The 24863-nt window shown below is 38.4% G+C and overlaps 1 pseudogene; it reads right to left on the bottom strand.

The window, feature by feature from the left end:
- Window positions 1-4942: 4942 nt before the first annotated feature.
- On the bottom strand, window positions 4943-17313 carry LOC130428685 (calcium-activated chloride channel regulator 4A-like; annotated as a pseudogene).
- Window positions 17314-24863: the final 7550 nt, after the last annotated feature.

Here is a 24863-nt window from a genome sequence, read left to right as displayed (position 1 = left end):
CTTTTCGGGCCTACTTTGTTTAAGTTTTGTCCTGTACACAGGAATCATATATTCAGTATTGGTGGCAAACATTTAGACACATAGGCATCTCTTATGTTTACAAAACAGTTATCAAGAATGTTGTCTTTACATACTGTTCAAAACCAGGCATCACAGTCTCCAGTTTACACTGGTTTAAATCACCCAGCACTATCACCATTGTATCACAAGTGATTTGGCTGTAGTTCATGAACATGGTCCGCTATCAGTTTGGCTGCCAAAGATGTTCTGTTAAATACACGTCAAAGTACACGTAGAATACACGTAAACAACGCGTGATTCAGACGCCAGTTTCCAGTTTAAACAGGTCAATATCATTGGCTGCCTAAGAATTGGGTCAAACCATTTCTGCACACTTGGGGGGTCCTATAGACTCTGATTTACCAATATCAAACATGCTGGATACTTCTATTTATTTGTCTTTTTTTTGTCTTTTATGTATTAATGTTATGTAGATAAACTAATATGATTGCTGAAAAAAAAAAATAACCTGCTTTTACTCCACTCATGATTTTTTCTTAAATAAACACAGTAGTAGACATACTAGCTTTACCATTTATCATATTTTGGTTAGCATCAAAAAATTATATGTTTGTGTGGGAAAACAGTTACAGCAAAGGTACTTAATTAAGACAGGTATAGGATAAAGAGATTTTGCTCTTAAACACGTGATATCATTTAAAATGAATTAACGACTTTCAGGATTAGGATGAGCGCTTGTACCTAACTTTATCAAACACTTATTTGTGAAATGAGTGAACACTAACATAAAAGAGTGACATCTGCGCCTAGCAACCAAATAATATAGTGGTACTGGCAGCTGATCAAGACAAAATATAATTAAACATTTTTTGAACCTTTATAAATGTCTAACAAAGAAAGAAAATACACTTTCTGTGTGCATTGATAGAAACCTAGAACTTAGAAATTTAGCACGGTGGAAAATGCACAGAGCTATTCTTTATTGCACATATTTGAATGTGAACATAAATTACTGTCCCCTTCTTTAGGAAACTGAAGCCTCTACATTCAGTTGGTACAAGAGAAATATAAACAAAAATCTTTAATTGCTGTATATAAATAAATTTAGTCCTATGCTACGAATGAATGCCACTTTCTCTGATTTAAAGGTACAGTGTGTAGCATTTTGAAGGATTTATTTACCAAAATGTAATATATAATACAAAACTATGTTGTGAGTGGTGAAGAAATACCTTACAAAATGAACCGAAATGTTTATATTACCTTACAATGAGCCATTTTATGTATATACACCGCGGGCACACCCTTACATGTAATTTATCAAATTGCACAGCCATGTTTCTATAGTAGCACTACACGGACAAACTGAGCGCGTTTCGTAAAAGGCAGAAGTAGCAGAAAGAACAATAACAACATTTTCTCGTCGTGTTTTTTATTAGAAATAGAAACGGTTCTTTGTCGCAGTAAGAAGTGAAATTTGCGCTAATGGCGGACCACACATACTCTGCACACGAGCCGACAGAGCATCAATCTGTGTCGTCAAAAAATAGAAAAAACGATGCAGCAAGGCGAAGTCGAGACAAAAAATGGCAGAAAGCCCGAATAAACATCGGCGAGGTTCTTTTCAAAAAGACATGAGGGCATGAAGCAGGAAACGGGTTTGCTAAGCGACGCCGAAGTTGCCAACTTTCTGCTGGACCGGTAAGTTTGTCTAATTTCCGCAATATAAGTGAACTGTTTGTTTGATAGCTTTAGCTAACAGATGAGCATGATCATCAAGAGAAGTAGCGTTTTTCCTTGTAAATTTTTAGTACTTTGTAATTGTATTATAAGTCCTTGTTGCATGGCCGTGTGCAAATCAAGTTAGAAATCATGTTTACAATCAGAATTTGCATAAATCGGGTGTAAGTTATATTATGATACTGCTTTGCTTCCACATCCTCTCTTGTGGGGTCCTCCCGGGTAACGTTAGCTCCTCTGCCTCTCCTCGCCCTGCCTGCATCTCCAACACCCCTACCTCTCCAACACCCCTTCCTCACTGCCCTCTTCTTCTCCCTCTTACTACCTGTGTTAAGTCCTCTGATTGACTCTGTGATGATGAGAAAAACGTCTGCTAAGACTTTCCCGGTTAGATTACACGCCTTTAGCATTAGCAAGCTATTTCAATAGGCTGTAAATTACGAACCAAGTTACCGTGCCAAAAAATGCTATGCAAAATAAGCGAATAAATCACTGACACAATGTTAACAAGTAACAATAATATTCACTATAACGATTAGAGTAAATGATGAATTAAGTAAATTTAATTTAATTATTTTTCTTTGTAAATAAACCTCGTCACTTGACTTGCAAAGGTTACTCTCTTCTGTCTCAAACAACGACATCTCTGTCCTGTGTCCGTCAATTCAGTCTGTTGTTCGCCTGTGATACGTAGATTGCAATTATCAACACCACCGATAATGGCCGCTATCATTTACGGAACCCTTTTGTCCTGTGACGGCAACCGTAGCCTCTCTAATGGAAGGGAGAGGGGGGTAGAGGAGCTGTATGTTGCAATTTCCTACATCGCCAATAGTGGCCTCTGAAATTTACACACAGAACCTTTAAATTACATACCTAATCTAACCTTACAGATCATATTTGTTTGTAAAACTTTGTCAGGGCCTTTTAAGAATCCTGCAACCCTCTCAGTGCACTCTTAAGGTGCTGGATTGTTAATTAATAAAACAAATTTAAGATAAAACAGGTGGAAAACAGATGTCAGTATGTAATCTCATATAATTAAGCAGCAGTATAAACACTATTCATATATATCAATATAGAATTTACTTCCTCTATTTAGCCATTTAACAAACAATAAAAAAATTGGAGAGTCATATTGATGTCATTGATGGCTGGTCCCAACTGACTGGTCAGCTGAAGCATACAATTTTAATTATTTGGGTCATAACCATCCTGACACTGGTTTAAGTGAGGCCACACTAAAGTGGTTCTGTGGTCATAGCAGAGAACTCTGCAAAAACATCTGCATGGCTATCCGCAACCAACAGGCCATTAATCGCCCTGTCTTAGAAAAGGGAAAATTGTACTTAGGGTTTCTTTTCCACAATCCAAGTGTTCTGTTTTGTTCCCATACTTTACCTCTCAAGCACTGACAGAACACAGATTCATCCACTGAGCCAGGCCAGTTGACATCCACGCTTAAGTTGGTCATCAATATAACTATTCTTTACAATTTTTAAATAAAAACTGGTGTCGCTGAGAAGACAGCTCACATGCACAATAGAGCTATAAGTGTCACGTCTTTCCTTAGTTTCGATTGTTCTGGTTTTGTCTTCTGTGCCTAATTTCCTTGTCAGTTAATAAGTATCTCACCTGATTCTGTTTTAACTGATTTTGTTCCCCTATTAAAGCCTGTCTGTTCATTTAGTTCATTGTCCAGTATTGTTTTTATGTGTTAATGGAAAGCTATATGTGTCTGCTCCTGGTTTATCATTTTCAATTATTACTTAACTATCTTTGGGATTCTACTTTTTTCATATGTGTTTGGATTATACAGTTTTTGTGACAATACGAGACTTTCTGTTCTACTTATATGCAGAAGATTGGTCTTGACATTGTAACTCTAGGTATGCTTGCAAAGGATAACATCAGAAAAATGTATTATTCATCTTTTTAATCTGTACTCTATGATACATTATTTGCTGAAACCTGCTTTTCTCTAAGTGAATCCTACTTTTTCAGAACTAAATGAATAAAACATGTTATAATAGCAGCGTAAAAAGGGAGTCAATTTAATGTCACCTGTCAATGTCTTTCTAATATATTCTTCTCTGAACTGTGCCCCACTTGATAATTGTTTATTTGCATTAATCAGTGACATTTAAAATATACATTTTGTTTCATATTTTATTCAAGTGTATGTGGTTAAATTGCCATTGTTTTAATACAGTATTAATTAGGTGAGTTAATTACATGACAACTCATTCTAGAATAAAAGCATTTGATGCTTTTGATGCAGATATTTTATTAGTAGTGTAGGCATAGTATATGATTGTTAATGAAAAGATAAAAGTGATTTTATTTTAAGAATTGTATTTTAGCAAAAATATACTGCATGTAATTCTAGTTTTTTTGTGTAAACATATGCAGCAGAGTAATCATGAATCATTTAAAATATTTCATGAATATTCATGTTTTAAGAGTAAGAGTGACGGTGTATTTCCACCACAGCAGAGCGTGCTACTTGCAACGCTGCAACACGATCGCTATGGGGAGTGCCACGGTAGAGCACTCCTCCAAAACAATGTTTCCACCTTGTATAAGCTTGCACATTTGGGAAATTTTTTTTTCCATTGCTCGTTTAACAGTACTGTCATTTAAAAAAAAAAGTGTTTACTTCTTTATTAAAATGACTGTATTATTATTGTGTATTATATGATGAAAGTTAAAAAACCTTAAAAGGCATTTTCTGCCTTAAAATCATTTTTAAGTCTCTCCTGTGTCTAAGGCAACAGAACTGGTGAGCTGAAAGCAGGTTTATAAATTGTTATACTGTCATTGTTCTTGTTACATTTATTCATGTGTTTTATTTTTGATAAGCATTTTCTGTTTAATTTTTAAACAGTTTTATCTTGTTGCCTTTTATAGACTACTAACTGTAATGGTTTATATTTTTGTCAGATTTTTCTTGAAAACAGAAAAAAACATTATCCAAGAAAAACATCCAACTCACTTAACATTGAAGAAAATTTAATCAAATCAAACTTTTGCAGTACAGAAATAAGAATTAAGAGTCATAAAATAAGTAAAACACCAGTACAGTAAATTTTTTTTAGGTTTTACATTTTCTAAAGTATATTCTTGTTTTGTTCTTCTGTTCTTCTGATTTTGGCAATAGTTTGCATTAGATTGTTAATGTCTAAGCATCAACATGTTTTCTTCGTTTCAGTGCCCATGCTGTTACAGCAATAATCAAACAAACCACTATAACTGCTACACAAACTGAAATGATAATTACTGTCAAATTCAGGCCCGGATTTTAGAATCCTGGTGGGTTGGGAGCAGGCAGGATCTTTGATACTTGAGCAATGTTGGATATTTCAGATATTGCATCAGCTTTGTCATCAGAGCGAAGAGCAAAGAAGAGTGTGGTACCATTCTCAATTGTCATATTAAATGAGTGTTGTTCTACTGATCCAGCCTCCTTAGATGAGGCGGCAGATGTGTTGACTAATGAAGATTTGCTGAAGTTCATTCGAAGCATTTCAATGTCATCGCTCCATCTGATCTCATAGGATTTAGCTTAAACGAAATTTATATATAAAAAGTTTAAAGCACAATAAGGTGACTGTTATTTTAATATATTTATTTCAGCACTCAAGATTAAGTTACACAATAAAAAGAAAACTTTTATAAACAATTATTATAGCAAAATGTTTTTACCTGTTCCCTGGTCTAAGTCTTCACCAGGAGCTGTACAGATGAGAAGGACTGTGTTCTCCTGGATTTCTGCATTAAGATCTGTGATTTTGTTTGGAGGATAATTTGGTGGTTCTGAAGTAGTAACCTGAAAACTTTCTCCAGTGGCTGTTCTGCTAAAGTTTCCTTCAACAAGTGGTTGTTCAGGAACCGGAGGCTTCGGAGGGTTCAGCTCTACGTTATCTAAAAAGTGAAATGAAAACGATGCCATGCAATGCCACATTTCACAATATCACTAGAACTACTGCCGGTTTCAAGCAACATTGCACAATATTGATGATGTCATAGTTTACCATCCATCACGTATCCAGGTACATATAGAGCGCCACTCTTTCTGTGGACAGTAAATCTGGATTGTCCGTCTTTATTCTTCACTCTCACTTTCAAGCTGATTCTGCCTTTTACTAACTTCGTGAAATATCTATAATAGATCCCTTCATTTTTGAAAGCATCAGCTCCTGTAACAGATGAAGATTTACAGTTTGTTTATTTATATTTTAGCATGTGTGTGTGCTTGAAAAAGGATTATGGGTAATTTACCTGCTCCATTATCCAGTAGGTCTAATTGTTGCATTGTCCAAGTTTCTGATTCCAGTGTGGCCTTCACTTCAGCATTTATTACAGGTCTGTAAATCAGTCAGGACCTTTCAAGTCAAGAAAAACCCAAGTAAAAATTGAAGACAAATAATCTTTTATTTGGCAGATTTGCTTAATTTACATTTGGTGGTATGGCTCTGTTCTAAATTCCCCATCCTTTTCATGAGCTCCATGAGAAGTAAGATGGGGAAGCAGCAACAGCAGCATCTGGGGTGACTCTCCCGGTTTAGCTGGGAGAGCAGCTCAACCCCCCTGAGAACAGAGTGTGCAAAAAAAAAAGGACAGCAGAGTACGGTCGATCAAGTAAAATTAAAGGAGGAGCTGGGGAGGTGGTGGGTTTAGAGCAGCATGCATTAGAAGCAGTGAGGCAGGCTTGCCTGAACCGATATTTAAATAGGGCGCCCAATTGAGAGAATATGGGGTGACTCTCCCGGTTTAGCTGGGAGAGCAGCTCAACCCCCCAAAACAAAACCATACAAGGCAATCCTCTTCCGAGGCAAACCTCGGAGAGCCAGCAGAGGAACAAAATGAGCGGTCTCTGAAACTAGATTTATTGCATTTCTCATGTTACTGCCTTCCCAGACTATCGCTTGATCCTCGACTTTATTCATATGGCTAAAAGCATCTGCCGAATGAATAGATCTGAGGGGAGTTGACTGATTTGCAAGAGCATAAGAAGTGTAGCAATATTTATAAAATACGTTAGTAAACAGGCCCGATAGGGGCAATTCTAGGTATTCAATATTAGGGGGGCTCAGCCTCCAATGAGGATGTATATATAGAGAGAAAGCCACACTCTAATCACCACATATTGTATACGTTACTAAAATAAATAATTAAGAAAGAATATGCAGAAAAGCATAAATACAAATTATTGTTATTCAAATGAATAGCACATTAATCGGTCAATCTGCAACATTTATATTTCAAAGTGACAACAGCCACAAATCCATAAAATAAATATCACAATCAACTGCTGATTTATTATTTAGTAAGAATAACTTAATATGTTTCCCTGCCATTCATTCTGATTAGCACTAGCGCTGTCACTCTCTGCATGACTGTGTGTTCATCTATTACCTCCACAATATGTTTTCAATTAATGATAAAAATACTGAAGCGTCTGAAAAATGACATAGAGCTTCTGTACACTTTTATTTCCTCGGAACTCAGAACAATGAATAACACTGCCGCACCGGGCTGATCTACAGTAACTCTGCCCGTCCTCTTTCCGGAGCTGTCAAAACTACCGTCAACTCTCTATAACTATAGCACATCATCATTAATGACACTTTCTGTGCGCTACAATATCATCTTGATCGTGGAAGTATGCTGTCATTGGTGTTTGGTGCTTTCATTTGGCTTGAGGTAAAGTTAACAAATAGTTAACGAGGGGTGAACGCACATAAAACTTTTAAACAGTGGATGGGAAAGGGTCTTGTATCGCTTCCACATCATATTAAGATGCATTTATAACAAAGAATGGCAAAAATGCAGACGTCATGTTAATGAACACACCTTATAACGTTACTGCTAATGACGTTAACTCCAATGTGCTACTGTGTGAACTGAAGAATGCGCTAAATAACGCAGCCTAACGCCGTTTTCATAATAAGAGTTTTAAAGGGGGCTATAAAGCGATCTCGAATTCTTGTACAGATTACATTACACACAATATTTTAGGGGGGCTGAGCTAGAACTTTAGGGGGGGCTTTAGCTCCCCTAAAAAGGGCCTAGCAACGCCACTGAGGCCCGATATAGCTGAAGCTGTAAATTTTGTTATTTTTGCCACAAATTAAAGAGCTGCACTCATAGCTTTTTGAGCCTCGAGGATGGCTCGAGGATCAGGTCGAAGATAGTGTGCGTAAGCGGCTGAGGACCATCGTCCCATGGCCTTCAAAGTGGAAACAGTGGTGGAAGAAGCCGCTGCTGTTGCGGCACCGCTGCGCAGTGAATGTGCAGTATAGCGGTCCCGAGGAAGCCCGCAATATTGGCAAAGCAGATGAAGATGGGTGGGGAACCAGCGCCTGGAAACAGGCGTTCCTTCCTCTGTGGCAAAAATGAGTCTTTCGGACCAGCATGTGAACGTTTTTTTAGGTAGGCCAACATGGAAGACAAAGGACAAAATGCAGTGTTACTTTCAGAGATGAATACGACAGTTCCTTCCTAGTTTCTATCCGTTTTTGAATGTTTTAGAAATAAGTTGAAGTGTTGAGCATAGATTGATACATCTAGAACTGTTAGGTCATGTGATAGATTGAAAGAATCTGTGAGAGTAGTAAACTCCCCACCTCTAAGAAAACCAAAGAATGCCGTGAGCAAAACAGTTTCCAGCAATACATCAAAATAAGGCCCAAAGCACCCTTCTCTTAGCAGTGATATCATCTTTCGTAAGAGTGACAGTGTAAAAGGGAGACGCTTATCATTGGCTTGGGGTTTTTCTCTTTTGAGACCATTTAGCAGAAGACGAATTGATGAATTTCCTAATAGGCTGATGGTGGACGGATCCAGGCAGCGCAGGTGGAACTGGATGCCGGCAATCATATTTTTTATACTAGAAGGCTGCATTTTTCTCGATTCAAAACAATGAACAATAAAAGCACTGACACATGAAATGTCAACTGGAAGAACAGATACAGAAAATGTGGCACAGAAGGAACTGAAGTGAAACCAAGCAGAGTCGTACATTTTAAATGTGGATTTAGCTAGACCTTTACGCATATAGCGAGCTGCAGAGTGCAGATAGGATTGAAGGGTTGTGTCTTATCTAGTATGGTTTGGCTAAAAGAGGGGCAGACCAGGCTGGATGGAGCTGCTTCAGGGGCTTGGAAAAGGGAATTTCTGAAATTCAAATCGAGACAAAGATGCAGCATATTGATTGTTTAAGCCTGGAATGTGAGCTGCCTGAAATTTGAAGTTACCGATGACTGATGACCAAGTGAGGCGCCTAAAAAACCTATTTATGAATGGCACTGAGGATCGACCCTTGTTAATTATATAGACCGTGACTCATGTCACAAAAGAAAAGGATTTGTTTCCTAGCCAAGTATTTACCCCATAAAATGCAGGCTATTATGATAGGATATAGTTCCCACAGAGCAGTTGACAAAATTTCATCTGGTGCATGTTGCAGCTCATTTGGCCACGTGCTAGCAAACCATTGACCATTAAAGACCCCACCGAAACCGACGGAAGGCGCAGCATCTGTGTACAATTTAAGGGCTGCGGAAGACTCAAGGTCGTCATTATAGAAAAAGGAGATGCCGTTCCAATTGTCGATGAGCAAAGACCAGAAGCTGAGATCTGATCTGCAGCCTGCATCTAGGATAACTATATCCTTAAGATCCTTGACAGACTTGAAAAGGTCAAGAAGCCTTGCTATCAAGGACCTGCCCTGGGGAATAATTTGCATGGCAAAATTGAGGTGGCCTAACAACGATAGCAAATCTCTTTTCTCATAACTTCTCTTATGCGATTTAATTTTTCCATGGGAAGAGAGGCTTGCATGAGATTGGAATCCAAAGTGATGCCAAGAAACTGGATGACTTTGAGGGGACCTACCATTTTTTCCTCAGAGAGGGGAATCCCTAGGTAGTAGAATGTGCATTTAAGTGCCGATATACAGCGATCTGGCTTGGAGTGTGGTTGTGGATAATCTACTAGCAAAAATCGTCTAAAAAGTGAAGCACGAACGGCAATTTGGAGTTGTTGAGAAGAATCCAACACAACGCTTCTGACAGTGAATTGAATATTTTTGGACTGCTGCGACAGCCGAAGGTAAGCCTCACCGAAAAAAACAATTGGTTTCTCCATTTAACACCAAATAAATGCCACTGTGATGGATGTAAGGGCATGATTTTAAAGGCGTCTGAGATATCCGCCTTGGCTAGCCAAGCACCTCTCCCTGCTTGCTTAATGAATTTAATTGCATCATCAACGGAGGCGTAAAGGAGAAAAAGGAGCGGAAGGAATAAGCCTGTTGCTACTTGGAGTATTGTCATTGTGAGGGGCGGAGAGATCAATAATTAATCGCTTTTTTCCAGAATATCTACTGGTAGCGATTCCTTTGGGATTAATTCTAAGGGTTGTGAAGGGGGATGTATCAAACGGCCTGATCATAAAACCTTTCTGAACCTCCTTCTCTAACAATAAATCTACTACTTCGGGTTCGTTAGAAGCAGGAAGCAAAATATTGCAGGCAAAAGAGGACTTGGGTAACAGAAATAATCCTGCAAAAAAAACCATGGACGAGACCAGTTAATAAATAATTGACAAAACAGCGATTAGGAGGATTTCTCAATGCTCTTGAGTTGAAGGTTTTATTTCTTTTTCTCCTTCCTCAGAAAGTGAGTTTGTCTTGGGCAAACTGATTTTGGATGACCCTCCCCGCAATAACTACAAGCATGAATGTATTTACAACTATAGAATTTGCAAAAATTTTCATTAAAATTGTAGCACAATGGAGTTGCAAATGGCATCACCTTAGAATCACCAGGCTTGGGACTTTGGCCAGATGGTTGCAGGGACACAGTTTTTGGGTACAGATTGGATGTGTGAGAGCCACAAATCGAGCAGGAAAGAGCTTGGTGACCAGTGCCAGACATGTCTGCTGATGAGGGCCAAATCGACTACCGACCAGTCCAGTCTTTGATTGAATCGCTGAATTTACATGGCGGATTTAGGGGAGAAGGATTTATGATACTCATAGAAGAGAGTTCCACCATAGGTCAGAGCAAGGTCGGATATAATGGCAAAATACGTGTCCAACTCTGCCCTATGAGCAGGATAAACTTCGCATATGACATCTCTGTATGCTCCGAATGCCACATTAAATTCCGCTAGAGTTAGTGTCTTTGAAAGTCGGGGGTCGCTGTCTTTCAATTCAAGTTTATTTATATAGCGCTTTTCACAATGTGTATTGTTTCAAAGCAGCTTTACAGGGGCAAACAGGAAAAACAGAAAAGGTAAAACACAGCACAGTGCATAGTATTTATACAACGAGTAAGATCATTCTAATAAATTATATCTAATTTCTAGATAAATAAATAAATGCACTCTCCCGGTGAGCAGGCCAACACTGCCATGCTGTGGCGAGAAACCCAAACTCCCATGATTGAACCAGGCTCAGCCGGGAGGGCCAGATCCCCTCTGATGTGTCATAGCTGCACGCAAACTGATGACATGTGATTACAATTTTAGCATTTAATACCAAATATTGTAACTTCAGCATTAATAAGACAAATAATCCGTCTTTGCTCTTGGTTTGGGGTGTATTGGTCTGAGCTGGGATGGTCTGATGGTCATATTTCTCTTGGCTGGTGGTGGAATTGCCTTGGATGGAGCTGGGATGGTCAGTCAGTCTGCAGCTGTAGCTGGCATAATCTCAAATTGGGGATGGGCATCTGTCGGTCGTCTGGACATGGTGTAACTTCTTCCTACCTCGGGATGGGCCTCCCGAGGCAGAGGCAGAAAGAGAATAAAGAGAATGATTAGCGTAGCTGCTGTTCAATAACTATGCATTAAGTGATAGCTTGGCTGAAAAGATGTGTCTTTAATCTAGATTTAAATTGGGAGAGTGTGTCGGACCCTCGAATAGTATCAGGAAGGCTATTCCAGAGTTTAGGTGCTACGTATGAGAAAGTTCGACCCCCTTTGGTGGATTTAGTTATTCTAGGTGTTATCAAAAATCCTAAATTTTGAGATCTTAGAGAGCGTGATGGGTTGTAACGGGATAAAAGCTTGGTTAAGTAAGTAGGGGCTAAACCGTTCAGGGCTTTGTAAGTAATTAAAACGATTTTAAAATCAATACGATACTTAATGGGTAGCCAGTGAAGCGATGATAAAACTGCGGTTATGTGATCGTATTTTCTTGACCTAGTAAGAACTCTGGCAGCAGCATTCTGAACTAACTGTAGTTTGTTTATCGATGATACAGGACAACCACTAAGTAGAGCATTACAATAGTCATGAAAAATCGTGAGGTAACAAATGCATGAATAAGCTTTTCTGCGTCAGCAACACATAAAATATTTTGTAATTTGGCAACATTTCTAAGGTGGAAGAAGGCTGATTTTCTGATATTTGAGATGTGATTTTTTAAATGACAGGTTGCCGTCTAATATAACGCCTAGGTCTTTAACTGTATTTGTTGGAGTAACAGTCTTTAAGCGTAAATGATACATCGCCGCAATCTACAACACGTCTGTCGCATGATTCTGAGCCCAGTAATATTTTAATAAGGTTGATATCGTTACCTGCTAGGATTTGGCTTCCCAGCTGATGAGAAATTACAGCAGCCTGAAAAAAAAAATGGAGAGCCGGTGGACACGGGAACTGCACCTCCCATCCTCTGCGAGATGGCCATTGGAATGACGTCATCATCCTGATCAGGAGCCGAGGGTTGCAGCAATCTCGCCGATGTGAATTGCGATGTTGACGGACCGTGGAAATGGGGATCTGCCAGATCGCGGGTTTTTGAACCTGATTCTAGAGCCTGAATTCTGGAGTTCATGTCGGAGAGCGAAGACTGGATACTGGACAATGCTGACAACACTGGATCGTTGCTTTGGGCCGTCGAGTGGATTGTTCGGGCTAAACCGGCGGGACCAGCTGACCGTTTAGGTGTAACGTAAGCCTCAGCTGGAGTGGGTGCGGGTTCGGAATTTTTTATCTTATGGGTGTTTTTCTTGCTGGATAAAGGAGGAGGTATAAGCAATTGTGTCGAAGACATGTCGACGTTCTCACAGAATAGAATGAACAAATCTTTGTGAGTAGCTCCCGTCGGAACCGGAACATTGCTCTTATACAATGTCTCCAATATCTTAGGCAGTGGCCAATCATTAATGCTGGGAAGGCTGGAGGATTTGCTTGCCAAGCGAGAGCTCCGACGGACTGGAACAGTGCTCTCCTCTTGGGTGACATCCTCTGCATGGATGGGATGTTGTTTCTTCGATGGATTTGAAGTGTTACGGATCTTCGTCATTTGCGGCGAAAAACATTTTGAGGAATCGGGTGAGTAAAATCCAAAAAATGAATAACCTCATTGCGAAGGGAAACGCTAAGGAAAAAAAATCGCTTGGTAGAGCAGCAAGCATTAGAAGCAGTGAGGCAGGCTTGCCTGAACCGATATTTAAATAGGGCGCCCAATTGAGAGAACGTATCAGATCGGCTGATGGGCTGGGTTAGGGTTGTGATCAGCTGATAACCAAGCTTGACTACAAGGCCTGCCGGAACTAACGCTGATGCTTAATTTCTGACTAACCTCAGCAAACACAATCACCGGTTTACTGCCACTGATCACCTGCTGATTCACATGTGCTTTGACTATGATAGGAGGAACATCAGAGCGAGCTGCTTGACTGGTTACTGTTATTGTCAAAGATTGAAGTTGTACACTCAGAATACTGTACTTCCAGTCTCCAGACTAACAAATACAACATAGATCACACAAACCTTTTAAGACTTTGTCTTAAGGATAACACTTATCTAAATTATTCATGAAAAATAATTAATTTTGAATAATTTTGTTTCAAAACTTTTTGTTAATGATTATTTTGAACATTTGGCCTCAATGCCTTTTTATTATGCACGGAAACACTTATGCTTAAATCTTATGGTTTGAACAATAAACTTCAGCCATAACCCCTGTATTGCTATTAAAGTCGTCATACCTCTGCAGATCCTGGAATTTTTAGTGTGAGTGTCTTTGCTCATATCTGCTTGACTGTGGTCGGACCCATTTGGCGTCTGTATATATGCAGTAGGTGCACTGAGTTCATATATGATTAAAAAGCCGGTTTTGTTACCGATGGTCGAATCCACTGACACTGTTCCATTGAACCAGTCAGCTGTTGTCTTTCCCGTACTCTCCAGCTGTAAGCGTACAATAAAAAGAACACATGAACACGTACAATATAAAGTGTATATATGTAACCCTCTTTCTCTCTCTCCTCGCGCTTACTGGGCCCTAGCACCGCCTCTGCTACTCTGCGTTGTGTTGTGTTTGTGGGTGGGTGGGTGGTGGTGGTGGTATAGAGCGGGGACTCAGACAATAAGGGGTTCGGGATCGTGGCTCGACCGTTTATTCCACAGCACGGAAACTGTAGTGTTGATAACATGAACTCACTTAAGTTTCAAACTAACAAAGTACATTTCAATGCACAGGCAATTCGACAGCAAGCTCGTGCTGCTTATATCATCATACGCAGCTTTGCATTAGCCAACATGTATAAATCACATTTAAAAGGAAAAACAAAAGATTTTAATTCTCTAGATTACTCTGCATTTAGATTGTTAGCAGTTTATAACACAAATATCTCAATAAAATGAACTTCAGTGCGATAACAAAAAATATATTTTACATTTGCCCTTTTCCACTAACGTTAACGTGGCTTACCTGTAGTGTTGATAACATGATCTGAAGAAAAGATGGCACACTACTCATGTTATCAACACTATGGTACATCAAAAAGCTCAAAATAGCGCGAACGGCACTTGGAACATTGCTATGGGGACATCTGGTGGGCAACTCAATACACTGCCTTACATATACATACAATATATAAGTCATAAAATGGGTAATGAACTTGCCAAACCTGAACTGGTTCTTTCGTGTAATCTCCAGTTGGTATTGTAAGTGAAGCAAATGCATCCACTTACAGATTGGAGGTGATATCATCAGTTGCTATGATAAATTTACCATCTAATTTCAAAATGGAACAAAAGAGAAATTTGCATATGATTGACTTTTAATGCATTCACTCACAGACAAATACCCTGGCTGAAATTTTTAAGCCAATTGAAAAAATACATAGATTGTGGAACTCAACGTCAACGTTTTGGTGGCCTATGCAAACCCTGGGGATGGGGGAGGATATTGGTCATAAGTGGTCCAATAACCATTAAAAATCTACTTGTGGTCCAGTTGGTGATAGAAGTTATAAATCCGTTGTTTGGTGTCTGCATCTCTGGGACCCAATTTGTGTACACACTTACCAGTCCTGTCCGCTATATCCTGCAGTTCTTTGGCAGCCTTAGGACCCAAAGCCAAAGTGTGTATAATGGCACCACTTTGTATTGCAGCAGGAGCACAATCATTGATGTTGTCTGTTGCCTCACCATCAGTAAGAAAAATAATTTAATCTCCTAATGCATCCTTATTATCTGCTTTAATCACCTGATGGGTATAAAAAGAAATACATAACATTTACATGTTTTATTTATACACTTCACACAAACTTACAAAATTAACATAATTAACAGTGCACCTCCAATGGCAGATGATTTGTTTGAACCTTGTTTGGATACAACCATTATTTCTGTAATTGTTGTGCCAATGATGGTGGAAAAATGACACACTTTATGTTTAATGTATGTTACTGCCACATACTCCCATGCTTCCTGAGACATCAAGGATGAGACAAACGACACGTTGCATTCTCTGCACAACATTGAAAGATGTTGCTGGTGGAGGGGATGGCAGCGGTTTTAGAGATTGAAGGGCATCACTGTCCACAGAATCCTCAAATATTACTGTCCACGTTGCTTTATTTCCACATTTCTCATTTTGCATGTTTGGGGCCGCACCACTGTGATCATCTTTTCGACAAAACGCAACTACCAAAAATGTTTTTTTAAATTGCAGATTCAAAATAGAGTTTTCTAAGATCATTTGTGAAAATGCTTTTATTCATTTTCTAATTTAAAATGTATTTTCTTAATTACAAAAATATTAAAACGCAATTTGAGTAAATGTTGTTTTAAAAATGTGCACAAATATCAATATTTATAAGTATTCTCTCAAGACTCTTATTGTTATTTTCTGTTAATGTCACTGGAGTTAATACTTACAGAAGCCACACTTGGTAAATACATAATGGAGCTTTTTGTGTTTTGATGTTTGTTTGGAAAGAACTGAGACTCTTTGGTAGGTAGTGAAGTTTGAGGGTCAAGGACACACGACTGAAGAATTCTAGAAGAGTAATCGTAATACTGGCCTGTAATCTGTTTACTACATCTATAAACGAACACATAGACAATGTTGGTCATCCTTGCTAAATTATAATAATTTGGTATCTTTTTGATAGTAAATTATTGGTTTATAACCTTGTAGCTTGAACACCATTAGAAATGTAGAATGTCTTGTCTTCATTGTATTCATCATATACTCCCCATCTCAGATGAGCCCATTCATGAACCAAAACCTACAATGGTCCTACAAACAAAAAAATAAAAACATTTCAGAAAATCAAAATAGCACATACAATAGTTTGAATAATTTCATGATAAATGGATGAATAGTGACCTTTTAATCCATAAATCTGATTGAAACTATCATCTAGGAGGAAGTTTGGGGTGAAATGAATGTATGGACTCTCTGATCCACAATCTTCATACTGGTTAGTGTACGGATCATCACCACGTGCTGGATTGTCAATTCTTATTCTGGCCTGCATTGGATTTACAGTTTGTGTCAGAAACATGTGATTGAACATTTATTTTGTCCAAACAAGACAATACTTCCAAATCTTCCATACCTTCTCAAAGGATTCTGTTCTTGATTTGTTAAAATCGGTGCTGTTCGAGTGAGATGGTACTAATATTGTAATGTCTTTGAAATAGACCCTTTTCTCCATTGCTTCAAAAAGATACGGAGAGCCCTCAGTAAACATCTCCTGTCCAATAAAATAGATAAAATGACAATGAACTTCCAAATGTATTTATACAAAATGAGGACAGTCTATACAAGTCTCGCTTGAAATCTCATTCTAGAGCTATCACAATTACAGATTTGCAGTACAACAGTATCATTGTCAAAAGAATTGTTTCTCTCACAATGTCTATTTGAAAAATAAAATAAGAAAAAATAAATAAATGAAATATAACAAATGCAAGCAGTTAAATTCATCCTAAGTTTTATTAATTTAAATGCCTGTATATTCCAACACCTCATTTTATAAATTGGATTCATCATTCTATTAAATATTTAAAAATGGATAGGAAGGAAATACAATGGACAAAATATTACTTATAAAGTTCATTAATAAGAGGAAAACTCTTTATATTCACCTTTATTTTATCAATGATTCAGTTGTCCTGCTTTACTGCTGAACTGATCGCCACCGAAATATCAGTGTATCCATTTCCCTCCAGTTTAATTCCAGAGCAGGTGGATGACAGCAGCATCCACAACCAGACAACAGCTCTTGGGTCCATAACTGTATATTTTTTAACTGAAACTCCAGAACCTAATTTTAAAGATGTTAAGACAATAATTGACTTGAAAGACATAGATAAGAAGAATCTGCCTTTTATCGTAATAAGCTTACGAGTCAGGTATAAAGAGCTATAATGTAACCTTATTGAGAAACAAACATGATCACTATGAAGAATTGCAGAAAGGGATGCCCAACCCAATTTGTTGTGTGAACATATTTTCTTACACATCATTTCCTTATAACTGTAAGATTACAGTTATAAGCTCTAACAAACTCGTGAAGGCTCACACTTGATGGTAAAGAAGTAACAATGTAACACAAACTGCAAACCTGCTTAATGTGTACATGTACTTACTGTAATAATAAGAATAAATGTGTGGTAACTAGGTATCAGATTAGATTCAATCCATTTAAACCAGCACTTGGCTGGTTACACCAAGTAATTGTAGTAAAAACAGTGCAAAATCTTTTGGTCCAGTGTTATTTAAAAAAAAAAAAAATACTTGTGCACTGCCTGCTAAAGGCTACTCTGTAAAAATTGTTCTGTAAAATATCGGAAAAATACTAAAAAGCTGAGACGACAGTAATTTACTGTAATTTTACGTTATTCATGCTGTGAAATAAATTTATGGTGGATTGCTGTAAGAATTAAAGACAGAACATAGCTCTTTATTAACTTACTCCTTATTGCACAATATTGTCCTTTGGGCTACACACGTTCGCTTGAAATAAAATATAAAATTAAAAAATATTAATACAATTATTTTAAAAGAATATATAAAATAAGCAAATGTTTTCGAAAGGACATAATTTTTTTTTTTTAGAGCAGAAACACAAAAAAGGATGACACAAGTACCAAGCCACCAAGTCAAGTTTTTCACTAGCAAATCTAATAATTGCTACTTAAAAATAGAACAGTGGCAAGCAGAACAAATAATTGAAATTTAAAAATGAAATCATGGTTCTACCCCAAGGCTGGTAAAGCCTGAACAGAAATGGTAGAACCATGACAAAAACAATGGCAATAAAACAGGTTAAATAACAGAGGCTGTACCCCATCTAAACTTAACACATTAAAAACATGAGCGTCCTTTTATTAAGAGTCTTATGAAATACTGAAGGTGCTGGCATTCAAAAATTAGGAACTATCCAACAACCATCTGTTGCAGATGATAATAACGTTCGTTGTTTGTTTTTCTCCCTAATTTTCTTCCTTGGTGAGGGGAAAGGTCGACTATAAGGACATACAAGGGAATAGTGGAGCTGCCGTTTTCTGTAATAACACAACATCGTTTTCATTTCTTAACTTATTTTAATGCAATGCATTCCAAAGTCCGGGGGCAGGAACAGAAAAAGCACAATAAACACTAGATCTAAACCTACACTTTGGGATACACAGTAAACTCTGGTTGGATGACAGAAGAGAAGCAATGGGGCTATATTCAGTTCAAATGTCAGATATATAGCAAGGAGACAGACCATTTAATGCTTTAAACGCTAATAAAATAATGACAATGAGCTCATTTTTAATAAAAACAAGTGTAAATCATGTATCATTCGAAACCCCCGGAAAAGTGTCAAGATAAAGAGGCACCTGTTTTTGAGAGGTGCACGCTACAATTAAATCCTAATATGGTACGCCGGAACTATGAGCGCAGAGTGACGGGCTAATGAAAAGGTGATGTCATATGAAACCTGATTGGAAGAAGATGATATCATGCACACATGATTAGTTTAAACTGTGATAACAACTTGAAAAGTCAGATGTGTATTCGTTGGATCACTTCAACTCAACTCAACTCAACTTTATTTATATAGCGCTTTTTACAATTTTCATTGTTACAAAGCAGCTGTATATGAGACACATTGAATACAAGTATGAATTCTACAAAGTATGAATACAAAGATGAACTCTGAATATCCCACTTTGCTTGCCCGGGCAAATAAAGTTTAAACTCTTGGCACCTTGGAACCCTTGTCTCTGAGATTTCTTCCTGAAGATGGAAAGCTGATTCGCCACAACATATTTGGTGACCCTGACGTGATCCAGGTTAGAAGGCCTGTGGCTGATGATTGTGATGGGTGAACCAGACAAGCTGATCGCACAAAAAAGGGCCCTAAAACAGGTGAGCATATTTGCTTTATAGTATATGTTTTGTGCGGTCAGCTAAAGGTAAACTCAGAATGTCGTTTGTCCTCTTAAAGCCTCTCCTAAATTGAACAAAATTTAATGTTAGAAATTTCCCCAGGTTGCCAAGTCTTTAGGGTATCCAGATCTCAAGAAATGTGTGTGCCTGATTGTGTGTATGAAAGAGTGTAAGTGTGCCGAGTAGGTACGCGGAGAGATTGTACATACGACTCCTGCCAGTGGTGCAGACGATATCAAGAGGATATAAATCTTGCTTTTGGGGGCAAGTCACACTGAAAGTGAGGTGTGCTGCGTAGGTACCATACTCAAGAAACCTGGGGGTGATCCATTGAATTTTGACAATTTCTGTCCAATTTCAAATTTACCATCTATTTCTAAGGTAATAGAAAAGTGTGTTGCCATTCAGATTCATGAATATCTCTCCAATAATAACTTGTATGAACAATTCCAATCTGGTTTTCGTCCCCACCATAGTACTGAGACTGCTTTTGTCAGAATAACCAATGATCAACTGTTGGCAGCAGACTCTGGGCTTCTAACCATACTTATCCTTCTTGACTTGAGCGCTGCCTTTGATACTGTCTCACATAAGATACTTTTTGACAGGTTAGTTTCCATTGGTATTACTGGCACTGCTCGTCTTGGTTTAGGTCATATCTATCTGGACGCAGTCAGCGTATTCAATTAAAAGGTTTTTATTCAAGAATATCTACAGTCACCACTGGTGTTCCCCAGGGTTCGGTGTTGGGCCCGCTTCTTTTCATTATTTATATGCTCCCTCTTGGCTATATTATAAGGAAGTATAACATTCATTTTCACTGTTATGCGGATGACACCCAACTTTACCTGTCTGCTAAACCTACAGCCATCCTCATCCTTTTCCTCCGCCATCTTTGTCAAGCTGTTTAGCTGAGATTAAAGATTGGCTCTCAGCAAACTTCTTGAAGGTAAATTGCAATAAAATTGAGGCTCTGCTTGTTGGCAATAGATCTGTTGTGTCTAAATCTAATTGATTTTCCCTATACGTTGACAATACTGCAATCTGTCCGTCCTCTCAGGTTAAAAGTTTGGGTGTCATCATGGATTGCACACTATCTTTTAAAGCTCAAATTAACAATATCACGCGGACTGCATATTTCCATCTGCGCAATATTAACCGTCTCCGTCCCTTTCTTTCAAATAGTAATACTGCAGTTCTTATCCACGCACTAGTCACTTCACGTATCGACTACTGCAATGCTCTTCTCACAGGTATTCCCTCCAAATTGCTACCTAAGCTTCAATCGGTTCAGAATTCTGCTGCCTGTGTTCTCTCTAGAACACCTTATACTGAGCACATTTCTCCAGTTCTCCAGCAATTGCACTGGCTTCCGGTTAAACATAGAGTTGAATTCAAAATCTTGCTACTCACTTATAAGGCACTTCATAATCTTGCACCACAATATCTTACTGAACTTCTTCATGTTTACACTCCATTACGTGCACTCAGATCTTCATCCTTAATTTCTCTTGTGGTACCTCGGATTCGACTTACTACTATGGGTGCAAGATCTTTTAGTTATGCTGCTACCCGCCTATGGAACTCTCTTCCTCTTGATGTTCGCAATAGCGAATGCTTGCTGATTTTTAAAACGCATCTCAAGACATATCTTTTTCAACAGGCTTTTTTTAACCTTTTAACATGATTTATTGAGACTTTATTGGACTTTATATGTATATGCTCTTTGTTCGTTGTGTGTTTTGTTTTATGTAGTGACCTGTATATTGCTTGTGAGGTGACCTTGGGTGTTCTGAAAGGCGCCATGAAATAAAATGCATTATTATTATACGATTCCTGCCAGTGGGGCAGACAATATAAAGAGGATATAAATCTTGCTTAAATAAGCAAGTCACATTGAGAGTGTTCAGTCTAATCAGAACTGTGAAGAAATTAAAATGACTCTCGGAGAATCTGATATGTTACGTAAGGTCTACAAGATGTCATCACTTGGGAAGAACCCTGAGACAAAAGTGTTCACATATCTATGTGGAGACAACAACCAACAGCACTACCAGAGAGGCGTGTCTGAGATGCCTGAGAAAAGTGCAGAACAGGAGCAGCAAATTACTATACATGTTCCGGACAAAAGAGGCGCTGGAATCATACAAAACAACTACTGGCTGTGTGGGTACTGAGTGTACTTATAACTGGACAGGACTTTGTTCCCTAATAAAGTTACATGAATGAGTGATCATCATACCACATGAAATGATGACACGACAACAGAGGACACGAAGAGGATTGTTTGATTTCCTATCTGATAGCTCCTTGCCAAAGAATCATCACATCTGGACTGTGGCGGAGAAAGTCTCAGCTGCTTTTAGTCCAATGTTAGGAGTCAGCTCTTTAATGAATAAAGTTGAGATCACCAGATTTGAGTTTACATCATTTATGAACACAAGAAACATTTTAATAAAAGCCATTAAGGAAGAGCTACGTGGACTACGACTGACAGTTTTGCAAAATCGCCTGGTCTTGGACCAGTTAACACATGCGAAAGGAGGACTTTTGCAGTAATTGGACAAACCTGTGGCACCTATATTCCAGAGAAGAATGAACATCTCATCGGCAAGGACGGAAGATCATCTCTTTAATGATTGAGACTTTCACCAAATCTGAGGTTGACTAAGAAGAATTGAATTGGGACTGGATGACAAGTGTGTTTACTATCATGAACATTTTGTTTTGATTGCGGCTTGCTTTATTGCATGCATTATATTGACGTTATGCATTTGGCCATGTATCATGAAGTCATTTCAACGAACAGATGCAGCCACTGTTCCTAGTCAGATGATTGTTTATGCTGTATCACAACATAGCATGAATAATGGTCACACATATACTATTGACTAAAAAAGGTCAAGAAACTGATGCATATTAGAGGGTTAAAAACAGAAATACTAATGTTATGAAGTATTTACAGAAGGGTGGAAGGATTTTTACATGTATATTGCTTGCTTGTAACCTAAGTATCATTTGAACCTACGTATCATTTCATCTAACGTAGTTCTTTATCCTAAGTATTTTATCATTAACTGAATGCACAAAATTTATTAAACTGTTTGAGCACTATTGATTTTTTTTTAAATATTTTACATGTTACAATTTATAATAGTCTATAATTTCCTGTTAAAGAATAACATTTCGTTGGAGTGTCAGGCTTGTCAGCCTCAAACAGGGGATTATATGGTGGTTTTTCTATTATAGTATTGAGTTTTCTTATATAAAATGATACATTTAGTTAGTTATAGGTTTCATGTATTCTTCTAAAACAATATTGGGCCTTATGTATTATAAGTCTGAGCTCTTGAACACCTGCATAAACAACAAACAGCTTATCTTAACTGCACGTACACCACACATAATTATTAATAAGGAAGTTTGGTTTGTCGCATAGAGTCATGGACGCTGGTATTTCTAAACAGTGAGCTCATTTTAACAAAGCTAATGTTATGAGTCTGAACACTTGAACATCTGCACACACAGCAAATATCTTTTAACACTAAGACGTACACCCTACACACTTTTGTAGAGAAGTTTATTTAAGTTTATTTACTGTGCATACAACCAAGGACACAGGGTGGCTCATGGTCGCTAAACAATGAGCTAATTTAAAAAAAAACAAGTGTAAATCATGTATAATCCGAAACCCCCCGAAAAGTGTCAAGATAAAGAGGCACCTGTTTTTGAGAGGTGCACGCTACGATTAAATCCTAATATGGTAGGCCGGAACTAGAGGGACGGGCTAATGAAAAGGTGATGTCATATGAAACCTGATTGGAAGAAGATGATGTCATGCACACATGATTGGTTTAAACTGTGATAACAACTTGAAAACAATGTATAAAAAATGGAGTCAGATGTGTATTCATTGGATCACTTCAGATGAACTCTGAATATACCATGTTGCTTGCCCGGGCAAATAAAGTTTAAACTCTCCTTAATGTGGTCCCGGAGGGCCTCTCTGGGCCCCCCTTCGAGCCCCTCAGAGGTTCCGATCTTCCTCACCTTTTGAATAATACGGCCCTCCTGATGGCGCTCGCTTCCTTCAAGAGGGTAGGGGACCTTCAAGGATTCTCCGTGTCCTCGGATGGCTTGAATTCGGCCCTGGCAACTCTCACGTTATCCTGAGACCGTGGCCCGGATATGTGCCCAAACTTCCCACGACTCCCTTCCTGGACCAAGTGGTGAACTTGCAGGCGCCGCCCATTGGGGAGGAAGACCCAACCCCATCTGTGATGTGTCCAGGATGCCTCTACTTGGATCGCACGTAGAGCTTCAGGAGCTATGACCAGCTCTTTGTCTGTTTCGGAGGACCTGCAGAAGGGGAGGGCTGTCTCCAAACAGAGACTGGCGCACTGGATCGCGGATGACGTCACGGCGGCATACCGATCACAAGATCTCCCGTGGCCATTGGGAGTGTGGGCTCACTCCACACGGGGTATAGCCACCTCCTGGGCACTGGCAAGAGGCACCGCTCTGGCAAATATTTGTAGAGCTGCGGGTTGGGCTACGCCCTACACCTTCGCAAGGTTTTACAACCTCCGCGTAAGACGGGTGTCAGCCCACGTCCTGCGTGGCAACATATAGCAACTATTTGAAATCAACAACTCTCTTGAAACATTACATTTAACAACATTTTTAAATCTGCATGAATTTAACAAACAAGTATTTATGTTATCAACAATAATCATCATAACATGTCTTGAGACATTTACAGACCAATTTAATCCCAAGCAGCATTAAAATAGTATAAAACAAGTATAGACCATTTCATTGGACACGTGCGGCGGGAATGCAGTTAACTTCTTGTCTGTTTGGCTTGTGTCTAATAATAAAAGTATTTATCTTAAATTAAATTAATGTTAATATTAAATAATATGACTGTTTTATTGTATAATAAATCATTTTATAAAATAAGACATTTGTTGAAGGGGTGCTGTAGTTTTGTCGCATTTATAGAAACCGTATGGTACATTGGCATCTGGCGGTTCAGCTTGGAATTGCAGTCTAAATTCAAAATACTGGAGAGACAAGTTTTGCCAAGTAACGGTTCTTCTCGGTTTCTCTTGTGTTACGGCTTAGCTCGTTACTCAAACCGCAACATAAAGAAGGAGTCAGAAAACATAAATACGTTTTTAACAAAATTGAATTTATTAAAATGTATAAAGCAAAAAGGAAATATAATTTAACCCAGCTAGGGGGCAACAAAAGAAACAGGCTTTCTCGTATAATGGAAAATAAACTAGACATGTTGAAGATTACAAAACATATAACAATCAAGAAAAGAAAAATAACTGAGAGGGCAGATAAAACGTCCTCTCCCAAAGAGAGCTAATCCACACTCTTTATTCGGACA

Source organism: Triplophysa dalaica, chromosome 9 (genome assembly GCF_015846415.1).
Source record: "Triplophysa dalaica isolate WHDGS20190420 chromosome 9, ASM1584641v1, whole genome shotgun sequence".
Classification (NCBI taxonomy): Eukaryota; Metazoa; Chordata; class Actinopteri; order Cypriniformes; family Nemacheilidae; genus Triplophysa; species Triplophysa dalaica.
The sequence above is the reverse complement of the archived record's forward strand: the minus strand, read 5'-3'. Positions and strand labels throughout refer to the sequence as shown.